At 39.8% G+C, this 12,677-nt stretch overlaps 1 protein-coding gene across 15 annotated transcripts in view; it reads left to right on the top strand.

Annotated features, from left to right (window-relative positions):
• The window catches only part of EPB41L3 (erythrocyte membrane protein band 4.1 like 3), a 211,241-nt gene that overhangs the window by 122,761 nt on the left and 75,803 nt on the right, over nucleotides 1–12,677 (top strand). The gene's annotated exons all lie outside the window — the stretch shown is intronic.

Here is a 12,677-nt window from a genome sequence, read left to right as displayed (position 1 = left end):
GACTCAATCATGTTTGAATGCATTGCTTCACAATATGTAAAATGATCAATGACAGTGATAGTTATTTCAAGATTCATGAATACAAAACTAATTTTGTAAGGAAAAAGTAGTCAAAAGGTGGGCTACAAGCCTAACAGTCCACAAATCTGGACAGCCTGATGCTTTTGAATGGACCCCAATATTTTTTATTCACTTATTATCTTTATTGTTGTTGTTTTTTAATTATTTTTTCTGGAGTCTGGAACTTGACTATATCTTGACGAAGGAATGTGGATCTTGGTTAAAAAATAGAGTACCACTGCTCTAAGGTATGGTCCTAAACCAGTGCAATCAATGGAACTTTTTCCAGTGACTTCAGTCAGTTTTAAGATTAGGTCCTAATTCCAAAGGGCATTCTATGGGAACACACCATATGACATCATCTGTGAAATGTGGAAAGGCATCAGTGTCAGATGTGTGAGTATCAAGCGAGCTGTTTGATGCTTGGCAAAGCAGCTTATCCTGTTCCACTGAGCAATGCAGCACAGTAGTCCTGCAGTGTCCCCCACCAGTTTACCACTGATGTTGCTTCTGGCCCTTGAATGTAATCCTATAATAAAGATCAGGATTGATCACAGAAATTAAATTAAAAATATCGTACCTCAACAATGTGGTAAGGTCAGTAAAGATGCTGAGTGTTATTTCCACGGATCCTTTCTCTCCTTGGAAATTAACCCAGTGGGAGTTGTCCCCTTGAGGTGACACATGAGGGGGACGCAAAGGGGAACACCTGCTAAAGGAGGCTATGTGACCACCCCACATGACTCTGTCCTGCCCTTGCACTATCCCCGTCTCCTCCCTATCTCACATTACTGGGTGAATGGGGCACACTGTCCTGTTCCCTCTGCTCAGGAGACTTCTGAGCTGCAGGGGTCTCCAAAACCACAGCTGCAAAAGGAGTAGAACATGGGTCCGCTGCATGGCTCCGTACCAGCAGCTCTTTCAGCACACTTGTGCTACCCCCAGCTATTCCTCACAACTGTCTCTCTTGGGGTCTGTACAACCCTGCTGGAGGATGGAGCTGGGAGCAGTGCTGGGGGCCAGTACTGGTACAGCTGTGTCCCCCAGGAGTAGGGCCCGATGTTTTATTCTGTTCACCTTTGTAGTTCCCAGAGTGGGTTGTCTTCTCTGGCGCAGCTGTTCCAATATTGCCTCTAGCCCTCTCCTCCTGAGGGGTTGTACAGACGCCAAGTGATGTAGTGCATGGAAGACTTGGGGGTGGTACATCCATGCAAGAGGAGCTGCTGATGTGGGTCATCTCCTTTTGCAACTGTGGTTCCTTACTGAATGTGCCCCCTAAAAGGTATCTGAGGAGGGGCATACAACGTTTTTACTCCTCCCACAAGTTGCCTTGATACCAGGACAGGTGCTTGAGTCCTAACTAATCCTACTGAGGAAAAGGATCCGAGAGGTATGTAATCTTCTAGTCAAGCCATGCAGAAATCCAGTTAAGTAAACTTCTTTGTCTCAGGACTGACCTCTACCATTTCAGATCCTCTGAAAGCATTGAAAGAGAGTTCTCTGATTCAGGGTTCCCCCAAAATGAGGTAAAAACAAACATTGTTTTTCTTTCTCAGTTTCTCCAACTTCAAGTAACGTGTTTCCAGGTACATTAGTGTAAGAATTTTCTTTTTGCTTCTTCCCACTGCTTTGACTTTCTATTTGCAATATTAGAGCAACTTAATGAAAAGAATCCAGGGCATCCAGCTATTGATCACTCCATATATATGGGTTAAATATGAAATTATTTCCTAAAACAGAATGTAGTCTGTGGCTTTTACTCTAAACCTATAAATGTAAATATTTACAGACAGGTGAATAACCAATTTCTTGAATGAGCAGAAACTTACAACCTACAAGGTCTAAATAAATGGCAGAATAGTTCCTTTATTTTCAAAAGGATCAACAGTTAGAACCCACTGAGAATTCATTCTTCGTCTTTATTCCTGTATCTTTGAGCTTTACTAGACAGGGTTTCAGGTATGGATAACAAAAGTTTCCATGGTAATTATTTCTATAGTCTCTACAGTATTAAATAAAACAAGTCGTGTTATTGCTATATTATTTTGATATTCTGTAGAAAATAAGAAAATTGATATTTCAAAGAGCACTGTTAGTTCTGTCTCTCATTTTTCCCTAGGATTGTTTAATGATTTCTTTTTCATCCAGTTCTTTCCATCAACTTTGTCTTGACGTGGGTAATAATTGCTAATTTAATCTACCAGATGAACATGTCCATTACATGTATGTATTTAAAAGTGTTGTGTGAAAAAATATTGAAAATCCCACAAAGGTTTCCCCTTACTTCCCAGGCAGTATCAAATGTTCATGCTTAATTTAAAATAAATTAGAGGTTGTATGTTCAGATATTTGTGTCTGACTAGTTACATGATTTATCTAGCATTTCTCAAAATAGTATTCTAAAATGTAAGGTGTATAAGCCAATTAGTTACTGCACCAGTGTGTGGTGAAATTCTTATTTAGAGACATACATAAGCTAGATAAATGGTGTGTTTCATATCACAGACACATATTATGTCTCCTTCCCTTTTAAGAGAAAGTTTTTTAAGTGGGAGTATGTAGGCCTTTTCCTGGTATAACTAGACAAGGTCAAAATGGCATCTAGTCCTAAAGGACTTTCACATGTTTGATTTCAAATATATACAATATGCATTCTCACTTTTTCATTTTATTACCATTTCAGGCAATTAAGAGTAGGGTTGTAAAATTCCATTTAATCAGTTACCGGTTAAATGTTAGGTTAACCTAAAGTTTAACCAGTTTGACTAAGCGGATCCTGGGCAAGGGACTGCTCCAGCCCAGCTAGAGCAGCCCACAGGGCTCCCGGTCCCTCCTGGGCTGGGAACCAGCAACTCCATGCAGGGGCCTGGTGGGGCTGGAGCATCTAGTCCTGGATGCTCCCGAGCACTGGTTAAACATTACCCATAAGCATCACCAGGTAAGGTGCCTGTATTTGTTTTTCTGCATTTTTCACACCTAGCTTGCAATACTACTATAGAAGAGAAGATCCCACTGAGATTATTTTCTCTGTGACAAATGGGTGTAGTATTTCCCTTACCTCCGAAGGATTTTGTGAAGTTACAAATCCATTAGCGATTGTGAGAAGCATGCTATAGTGATGAGGGCCACATAAGTAGACAGATGTGCTGGCAAGCTTGAGGGAAGGAGACTATTGTACCTGCATCCAGGAGCTCAGGGGACATGGTGTCTGAATCAGAATGGCTCTGAATCACCTCCAAAGCTAAGTAGCATCTATTCTTTCATTATAGTTGTGTGTTTAATAATGTAGAGCTTCCTACATGTGCTGAGGGAGCATATGGAAGAGGAAATTCCAAACACAGTCTCATACACATGGCATAAAACACAACTTGTCACTGAATACAAGAGTGAGCTTTCACTCACGCCGCTTGTGTTGACTGAGTCATCACTTGCCATTGAAGCAGTTTAACAAAAGAAGTTTTGGTTTATGGTTGTTTTTGTTTTTTCATTTGTTTTACTTGAAGCATCTTTGGTAAGCAGTTAATATGTGACTGGATGGAGCAGCAGCATCAGAGAGAATGTTTTCTTTCTCCACATTCCCTAATTGAGGCAGATTCAGATTATCCAAGGAACTTAGCTAAGGCTATGTTACCTGACACGCCAGTAGGAGCCTTCCAAGCTTGAGCATGCTGTAAATAAATATAGTTACACATGCAACTTTGCTGTCTTTCTATTTAAAGTTACTGTTTTGGAATAAAAATCCTTAATTTCAAAAGCAAAGTATCTGAGAGATCTGTAACTGGGCTGCCATATCTTCCAGCTTTTTCCCTCTATTTCCTCCCACTTAATGAATGATCTGGTGGGAAGGAGAAAAGCCTTGCTACTCTCTGACTAGTGTTTTGTTTGTGGCACACTGTGGAAATCCAAATCTTATGGTAAAGCTTGCAAATAGCCCCAGTTAAGACTGGGGAAGACAGAGAACTCCACCATTGCTTTATATCTCCTCTACAAAAACAGACACAGATGCAGCAGGCTTTGTCCTGAGCATGAGAATTTCCTGGTAGCCAGGGAAAGCTAAGCTCCTGGAGATCTAGGAGAGCAAGGATCTGGCAGGGTCGTGCTTTCCTTCCCCTTCACTCTGCACAAACCAGCCAAGCTTGATATACAGGGGAGTACATGCTGCACCTTGACAGGAAGTTGCAGCCAGAGCACTCCCTTTGTGCATTAGGTAGCACCGCAGGAGAGATTGTGACTTTGCCTCTGTCCTTCCTCCTTGTGGCTAAAAGCCACAGTGGTGTTTTATGTGTCCCTAAAATTGTTCATTGAAATTACCCAATACTAGCCCTCAAATGCATACTTGTCCTTTGTGAGTTGCACCACAAACCAATACTGTGTGTTTAGAATCATAGAGCTAGAAGAGACCTCAGGAGGTCATTAAGTCCAGCTCCCTGCCCAAAACAGGACGATTCCCAACTAAATCAACCCAGATAGGGCTTTGTCAAGCCGAGACTTAAAAACCTCTAGGGATGGAGACTCCACTACTTCCCTAGGTAACTCATTCCAGTGCTTCACCACCCTCCTAGTGAAATAGTTTTTCCTAATATCCAACCTACACCTCCCCCACTGTAACTTTAGACCATTGCTCCTTGTTCTGCCATCAGTCACTACTATGAACAGCCTTTCTCCATCCTCTTTGGAACCTCCCTTCAGGAAATTGAAGGCTGTTATCAAATCCCCCCTCACTCTTTTCTTCTGCAGATGAAACAAACCCAAATCCCTCAGTCTCTCCTCATAGGTCATGCGCTCCAGACCCTTAATCATTTTGGTCGCCTTTCGCTGGATCCTCTCCAATGCGTTCACATCCTTTCTATAGTGGGGGACCCAGAACTGGACACAGTATTCGAGATATGGCCTCACCAGAGCCGAATAAAGGGGAATAATCACTTCTCTGGATCTGCTGGCAATGCTGCTCCTAATGCACCCTAATATGCCATTAGCTTTCTTGGCTACAAGGGCACACTGTTGACTTATATCCAGCTTCACAACCACTGTAATCTCCAGGTCCTTTTCTGCTGAACTGCTACTGAGCCATTCAGTCCCCAGCCTGTAACAATGCTTGGGATTCTTCCATCCCAAAAGCAATTGTCCTTGTTGAACCTCATCAGATTTCTTTTGGCCCAATCCTCTAATCTGTCCAGGTCACTCTGGACCCTATTCCTGCCCTCCAGCATATCTGCCTCTCCCCCTAGCTTAGTGTCATCTGCAAATTTGCTGAGGGTGTAATCCATCCCCTCATCCAGGCCATTAATAAAGATGTTGAACAAAACTGGTCCAAGAACTGATCCTTGGGCACTCCGCTAGAAACTGATCGCCAACCTGACATCGAGCCATTGGGTCTGACAGTTTAGCCAGCTTTTTATCCATCTTACAGTCCATTTATCCAATCCATACTCCCTAAACTTGCTGGCAAGAATATTGTGGAAGACCGTATCAAAAGCTTTGCTAAAGTCAAGGTATATCATATCCACTGACTTTCCCATATCCACAGAGCCAGTTATCTCATCATAGAAGCTAATCAGATTGATCAGGCATGACTTGCCCTTTATGAATCCATCTTGACAATTCCTGATCATTTTCCCCTCTTCCAAGTGCTTCAAAATGGATTCCTTGAGGATCCCCTCCATGATTTTTCTGGGGACTGAGGTAAGGCTGACCCGTCTGTAGTTCCCTGGATTGTCCTTCTTCCCTTTTTTAAAGATTGGGCACTACATTTGCCTTTTTCCAATCATCCAGGATCTCTCCCAATCTCCACAAGTTTTCAAAGATAATGGCCAAAGGCTCCGCAATGACATTTGCCAACTCCCTTAGATGCAATAAAGCTGGGCCCATGGATTTGTGTATGTTTAGCTTTTCTAAATAGTTCCTAACTTGTTCTTTCCCCACCAAGAGCTGTCCACCTCCTTCCCATACTGCGTTGCCTAGTGCATTTGTCTGGGAGCTGACCTTGTCCGTGAAGTCAGAAGCAAAGAAAGCATTGAGTACTTCAGCTTTTCCCACATCATCTGCCACTAGGTTACCTCCTTCATCCAGTAAGGGCCCCATACCCTCTCTGATCACCCTCTTATTGCTAACATGCCTGTAGAAATTTTTCTTGTTACCGTTCATATCCCTTGCCAGCTGCAATTCCAATTGTGCTTTCGCCTTCCTGATAACTCCTCTGCATCCTCAAACAATATATTTATACTCCTCCCTAGTCATCAGTCCAAGTTTCCACTTCTTATAAGCTTCCTTTTTGTGTTTAAGCTCACCATGGATGCCCCCGGTAAGCCAATCTGCTCGCCTACCATATTTGCTTTTCTTGCTGCGCATTGGGATGGTTTCTTTCTGTGCCTTTAATAAGGCTTCTTTAAAATACTGCCAGCTCTCTTGGACTCCTTTCTCCTTCATGTAAACATCCCTGGGGATCCTGCCCATTAGTTCTCTGAGGGAGTCAAAGTCTGCTCTTCTGAAATCCAGGGTGTGTATTTTGCTACTCTCCTTTCTTCCTTTGGTACAGATCCTGAAATAAACCATCTCATGATCAGACCTTTGACAAGAGCCATTACCCAGCTCTCCCAGATGTCCAGTCTTCCTGCCACATGCCCAGATCACCCTGCAGCTGAGCCTCTGTGTGCGTCCTGCCTCTCTTCTCAGTTGCTGAATTGTCATTTACGTGTTCCCCTTCCCCCTGTACAATGTAAATTAATCTCCATCTCAGGAGTCAGTTGCTCCCATTTTCATCCGCATGGAAATAACTGTTTTAAGTAATAAGAGGTCAAAACAAAAAATAAAAAGCCTACACCCACTCCTGTAAGCTTCTAAAAACATTAGCTGCCATAGTTACAAAATCCTAATGTGTCATCAGGATAACTCCTGTCAAACCCAGTGAATATTTCAGTATCTTTGTCTGTCTTAAAATGGAACAAATAAAGGCTGCATCTGTAGCTTGGAGTGTGAGTACCAGCCCATATTGCCATACCCACACAATCTTGATTAGGGCTAACGTAAGTATAAATGATAGTGTAGCTGCTGTTTCATGGGCAGTGTTGGCTCACTTTAGTCATGCCATGCACCAATGCACCTGAAACCTTTGGGTACGTACTCAGCACTGCTAAGTTGTTCCACTGCTGCCTGCGCTGCTGCCACTATGCTACTGTTTACATTCACATTAGGGCTTGTCAAGCTAGAGTGAATATGTATAAGCAAGCTAGGAATCACACCTCTTGCTCATAGTGCAGACGTAGCCAAAAATCTAGCAAATATTAAAAATAAATAATTCAAAATATATTTTCTTGACAGCTACAGATAGTGAAAGGTATGATTATTTATAGAGGAACCTCAGATCTAAAAATCTGAATGCCACCTGTCCTGTTGCAGAAAGTACCTTAGTGCTTTGGTTGCATTGTGATTTTTTTTTTTCTCCTTCATGAGATCAGGGATAGCTCTGTGGCTGTTAAATTCAGATGGCAAGATTAGACATTAAATCATTTTGTATTGACAGGAGATTTCTTCCTGTTGAAAATAAACAAAATTTTAACATTACTGCAACAGACAGATGATATTAACTATCCCATTATGTAGTGCTTAATTACTCTCTTAATGCAGGAAATAATCAAGTTTATATGAGTGAATCCTCTGCAACATCTTGCATCGAATTGATGTACCAAATGAAAGGTGGCATGCATATACACAAATAAATACACAGGAAAGGGGAGAGTTTGCTGATGCCATTTAAAAACATGTGGAATGAGGAAAATGTCTACAATTACTATGCCTTTCTAGGCCTCAGCTGTTACATTTGAACACAGTTGATCCAGCTAATTACTACAGAATTTTTATGGATGTATTTAGTGCTGGCTTTTAAAAAAAAATTCACACAATTTCAGAAAAATACCTTGTACATCAAGACCATTGTACATAGTTTTATCTCAATCAAGAAGCCTCTTGATGCACAAAGTCTGATTTATTTCCTTTGTTATGATTTATTGTATACAAGAGCATAACAAATATACTGGATTTTTAATTCATGCTTCAGAAATACTCTCCTGAGACATTTATGGTTTGGAATGCCCAAGTACTTGATAATTATCACATTAGACAGTAGAAAATGATGGGCTGCTATACATTTATGCAGCTGGAATGCATGTGTGTGACTTTTCTCCTCCCATATGCAGAGATCCATACTCGTCAAATATTTGTTTGCTATTTATATGTTTCCTTTTGCTGCTTTGGATTCCAATGCACAAGTTATACTGAGATGTGCATTTTGTACAAAAACCATGACAATTCTGTGAGCTACACCAATGTAGTCAGAGCTCATATAATGCTAGGTCAAGTGTGATCTCTGCTGCTGATGTAGCAGGCAAAGATCCTAAGTTGGTCCAATTCCAGAACTGGGACTAGGTCACCAATCTTAGTGGGATTTAGCAATCCTCCCCCCCACCACCACCACCATTTTTTTTTTTAAGATCACTGCTGGTTTTTTAGGATTCTGAAGCTCAAACAGTATTAAAGAAAGTTGTACCCGATCGAAGCATGCCATTTTATACAATGTCACTGACACTTGGTGTATACATGTTTTTATAGCATTGCAAGTGTTATGTATTCTTCCACGTATTTTAAAACTTTAAGATCTAGGTTGTAAAGGCAGATATTTTCAGGAATAAAGAGATGATTTGGGGTGCTAAATCCAAGAAATGTGAAGGAGCACGTACATTATAGTACCATAGTGCAAAGAATTAAATGAAAGCAAATGAATGCCCTTAATTGTACATAAATATGATACTTTCTAATCTGTAATAAGATTCTTTCTTATGAGGCATTAATTTAAGTTTGACCCTGTGTAGCAGTGAAGTAAATGGAGATATTGTGGAGTTTTTAGTGTAGCAAATACATGTCTTTAACAAATAATAATTTATGTAATGGAATTCTTTAATATTCAAGATACTTGTTAATAACTTAGTAAGAAATATATAATGTGCACTGATCTACTTAAACTTTAAACAAACAAATAGAAGGATTATTTGCAGTGTCTGTGTGCAAACACAATATATATCTTGTTTTCTCCTAAAATATGATTTTTTTAAAACCTACAATTTTTATCAAACTAAATCTTTTTGCATCTGCTAGTCCTCAGTGATTTCTCACACCCAGTTACATACTGCCCAGCTAGTAGATTTTTATTCGGAGGTGCACTTCCCAACATCTGCCAGTGGAATCTACCATAAAAATTGTTGACTGCACAGTGATAACTAATTAATATATTTACTTGAAAAATTAATGTTTACTTTTAGATACCGTAAAACTGATTTTGTTTATTTACACTTCTAATCTGAAAAGATTTCTCATAAAATGAACCTGAAAGATTGGCAAAAAGTATTTATCATCTGCTGTGCATCTGCTTGTAAACTGAGGCTAGAATTTTATACTGGCCAAAAGAAGCGCATGCCTACATTAACATTTATTTACAATCGTCTATATATCTGTGTGATTTAAAATAAGATTTTTTCTATCAAACTGACAAGACAACAGTTGCAGTAGAGAGAGAGAGACAGGTGGCTCATTGCTTATATTCTTCAATGTGATTACTCATGTGTAAAGCCTACATGACTGTCCAGACTTTGGAAGATGGCAATCTGAATTTTTGAGTTAGGAGGCTTTACCTCAGGTAATACTTTCACAAAGAGACAGTTCAATAATGTAGGTGATTTTAAAAATTCTATGTCTTATCCAGTATGCTGTGCATGTGCAAGCCACAGGGCCTTATCCCTTGCTGGAGCATTCCAGGGGCACTTTTAGTAAAATTGACCTTTTGCTCTCATTAAATTTTAAATAAATGTTAATATTTGAAAATATGAGGATTTTATTGGGAGTAAGAAAATAACTGTTTTCCTTTAATGATGTGCTGAACTGTGTAGTCATTCTGGGTATGTCTACGCAGCAACATTATTTTGAAATAAATTCGTCCACGTCTACACAGCAGGCGGTTATTTCCAAGTAATGTCAAAATACTGTCAAGCTATAGGACTTTTTACTCCAACTCTTGTAACCCTCATTGTACGAGGAGTTAGGGAAGTCGGAGGAAGAGTGCTCTATTTTGAAATAAATCCTGTGTAGATGCTTCCAATTTCAAAATAAGCTATTTCGAAATAAGCTATACAATTGACGTAGCTCAGTTTGCGTAGCTTATTTCGAGTTAAGACCTGCTGTGTAGACGCACCCTCTATGTATATATAAAACACCTAGAGTGCAGAATCCAGTTCAGGGCCTCTGTCCTGATATTCAAAACTGCCCAAAGAATTGGTTATAGCAATCTGAGAGCTCCCACCAAGCCTCTGTTACCAGAACACCCAAGCTATGTTTCATTTAAATCATCAAATTGTTCATGAAAGGAGGAAGGCTTATAAATGCAGGAGACAGAACTTTCAAAGGAGATGGATCTTGACCAGTGGAACCCAACCTGAAGGCTGAACCTATTTCTAAAAAAGGTCAAAGTGCATCATTGGTAGTTGGGGCTGATTCGCTGCCCTATTCTGTTCCTTCTACACTGTTCAAGATCATACAAGTGGCTTGGAAATAATTCACAAATCTCTTGATGGGGATTTTCTCAAGATGGGGGAGGGGAGAGTAGAAAAAATGGTAAAGATATGATAAAGGTAGGCTGTGTCTCATTTTCACATACTTTTTTTTCAGGGAACACTTTTGTTCATAATCAAATACAAATATTCTTAACATAGTTACCCTTGAGGGTCCCAATTCATGAACACACGAGACACCTCTGATTAGAAATTGAGCTAATTCCTAAAGAGAAAAGAATGATTGTTTGCTTTACTGCTTTTTGAATAAAATGCAAAATTCATTTTTTCACACTTACACCCTTCCTCTCCACCTACACATGCAGACACACTCAGAGCAAACAAAAAACATAAACTAATTGAGATTTCTTTTACGAGATGGGAAAGAGAGTAGTATTGTTTTAATTTTTAAATATTTGGGAGGCATTCAGATAGTATCAAGGCAATGACCCTGATGATTGAGACTTGTATAGATGTGACTTTGATATAACTAATCATGAAAGTAAAGGATTAGTTCCATTTTTTATCCAAGACCTTTGAAGTCCGAGGAAAGAATGAGGACAATAGCATTGACATTAGACCGTCATGGAAATCAGCAGTTCAGAGAGTGACCTACCTTGGGCAATAAAATTTTTCAGCTAGGGAAAGAGGGAGAGGAGGGGATTGCTCATTACACCAAACACATAGAGTATTTCTGACAATCAGCTAAGGATTGTGCTTGTTTCTGCTACAGTGTCAATTGTGGAAGATGAAGTCTGTGTGAGAAGGAGAGATACAAAGTGGGACCAACTTCTGTTGCTGAAAGAAGACAGCTTTTCAGCCACACAGAGCTCTTCATTGGGTCTCAGCTCTGTGTAGCACAAAAGGTTCTCTCTCTCACCAATAGTCATTGGTCCAATAAAATATGTTACCGTACTCACCTTGTGTGTCTGTTATCTTGGGCCCAACACAGCTGCAACAATATTGCAATATACCCACATACACGTTTTTGCCATTTTAATTGAGCAAAAAGTTTGTGAAGAGACTACCATGTCATTTTTGCAATGCAAATTCTGACGTGTATAAGAAAATAACCTACAAAACGTATGGGGCCAAATTCTGCCCTTTTTACTCAAGTAAAACAGAAATTGAAATAGTGAGATTGAATAAAATTATAAATTAGTGTTAAGATAAAATAGTACCTTTTCTACCCGGCACATTGTGAAAGAAAAAATGGAAAAGGTCTGTATTGTCACATGCCAAAAGATACTGTACTATGCACGGTTAGAGTATGTGCACATTTATATTGTAAAGATCCACTGGAAAGTGCAAATGCTAATTAGGAAAGAGAATCTGATAACCTCAAAATCATTCAAAGCCCAATTATTTCTAACAGTGTTTCATGATGTTAATCTGTGTCTTTGTTCCTATGGTCATGCCCACTGAAATTTGTATAACAATTGTACTGAACTGTACAACCTAAAAGTCACTTGGTGCTAATTCTGACTCTTGAGAGCTGCATTGGCAACTTGCCAGCAGTCATGAGGACAGCAGGTAGGGGTGTGTGTGTGTGTGTGTACACATACAAACATTTTCTATTTAAAATTAATGCCTGTAGCCACAGTATTTACGTGCACTGCTATGCTCCTTGGATGATGAACAGAAAGAGAGTGTTTGAACTCTGTTTTGTCTTGACCGTGTATTTATCATACAAGAAGATGGGCATCACAGATGAAAATAAGTTATTTTAAAGTTACCCTTTTGTACAGTTTTTTCTGTCTTTGCTTTTTTCCCCTTGTCAATAGAACTCTGTGCTGAATGTTATCACTTTTAATTAGGGTTGCCAGATGGTTTAACCAAAAATACTGAACACCCACCTTCCCCCCCCAAAAAAAAACCCACTGTTGAGAAAAAAGAAAAAAAAAGGGGAGACCAAAGTTGTTGAGCAAAAAAAAAAACAAACCAGCATGGCCCCTTTAAGACCTTTGGGGCTTTTTTTTTTTGGCTGGTGGCCATCTTCATCTGCTGGTGAGTTTTCTTACTCTC

The sequence above is a fragment of the Pelodiscus sinensis genome, chromosome 2 (genome assembly GCF_052426305.1).
Source record: "Pelodiscus sinensis isolate ZL-2025 chromosome 2, ASM5242630v1, whole genome shotgun sequence".
In the NCBI taxonomy this organism is placed as follows: Eukaryota; Metazoa; Chordata; order Testudines; family Trionychidae; genus Pelodiscus; species Pelodiscus sinensis.
The sequence above is the reverse complement of the archived record's forward strand: the minus strand, read 5'-3'. Positions and strand labels throughout refer to the sequence as shown.